The sequence below is a fragment of the Corvus brachyrhynchos genome, unplaced genomic scaffold (genome assembly GCF_000691975.1).
Source record: "Corvus brachyrhynchos isolate BGI_N302 unplaced genomic scaffold, ASM69197v1 scaffold215, whole genome shotgun sequence".
NCBI classification, from domain to species: domain Eukaryota; kingdom Metazoa; phylum Chordata; class Aves; order Passeriformes; family Corvidae; genus Corvus; species Corvus brachyrhynchos.
The window spans coordinates 22,016-23,537 of NW_008237887.1; positions in this window are offsets into that span (position 1 = coordinate 22,016).

Here is a 1,522-nt window from a genome sequence, read left to right on the forward strand (position 1 = left end):
ACCCCCCCCCCCCCCCCCACCCCCCCCCCCCCACCCCATCCCATCCTATCCCACTGATCCCATCCCATCCCATCCCATCCCCCATCCCTCCCAGTGGATAAATGTGGGAAAATTACCCGGAGCAGCTCGATGACCCCGAGTCATTTCCCGGCAATTTCGGGGGATAACGGTGATTACGGACAAGAACAAGGAAGGACGAACAATCCCGAATCCCGGATCCCGGATCCTGGATCCTGGAGGGACACGGAGGAGCTGAGCCACTGCCTCACCAGGGAACGGGGAATTCCGAACCTCTGGAATTATTCTCTCGGTCTGGAAACCTTGGAAAAAGCAAGTCCGGGGCCTGGAAGGGGGGAATTGCTGGAACCGGGGGGGTTTGGAGCGCTGGGAATGTGTTCCCATGGATTGACGCTCAGCCCAGCATTCCCTGAGTGTTCCTGGGCCTCCGCCCCGGACCCAAATCCCATAAAAATCCCTGATTTCCATAAAAATCAGCGTTCCGTTCAAATTCGTTTTCCTGGAGAATCGAAGCCAGCAGGGTTTTTGTTTCCTGGGAAAACCCCACCCTATCCAAGCCCAAGGAGATGGGAGAAGGCCGGGATGGGACAGGGAATAGGGGAAGCCAAGAAAAACCCGGAATTCGGGAGCGCTGCCCCCTCCCCGCTCCTGCTTTCTCCAGGTCCCCCACGGGGCCTCTCCTTTGGAACCCTCTCGTCTCCCTGTCCAAGGAAGAATTTAATTAACTTGGAGAAACGCAATTAATTTTAATTGTGGGCGATAATTCATTGTTTCATGGGATATTAATAATTATATTTGGGAAATCCGAGCGCCCGGGAAGTGCCCTGGAACGTCCTAATTAACGGCTCGGGTGGGAAGCCTTTAATTGGAAACGTCGGGAAATTGGTTCTGCTCCCCAGAGCCGGAATCCGGGACCCGAGGACACGGAAAAGGAGGAAGGGAGGGAGCTCGGGCTGCTCCCGCCGCTTCCCAAATCCCAAATCCACCTGGGCTGGGTACTGACACACCTGCATATTCCTTTTTCCCGGATTTTTTGCCCCCAGGAATTTTGGGATGGGAAATTTTTTCCACGTTTTCCGCTGTTCTCGTCTCGAGCACCTGAAAATCCCATTTCCATCAAGGAATTACAGGCTCGGAATTCCCAGCAGCCCCGGGAAAACGGGAATGCCGCCCCGCGGAGCTGTTTGGGTTCTTGGAGTGGGATCAGCCTCGGGAAGGGTTTGTCCTCGGATTGCTCCATCTGCGATTCCAGCCCCGCTCCGGCTCCGCTTTTCCAGTTTCTCCTTCATTTTTCTCCCGGCCAGGCGGAAAACTCGGCAATTCCAGGTCCTGATGGGACTCCCCAATCCCAATTTCCTCCTCCCCCTGATCCCAGGATTTGGATGCTCAGACTCCCCAATCCCAATTTTCCCTCCGATCCCAGGATTTGGATGCTCAGACTCCCCAATCCCAATTTCCTCCCCAATCCCAGGATTTGGATGCTCAGACTCCCCAATCCCAATTT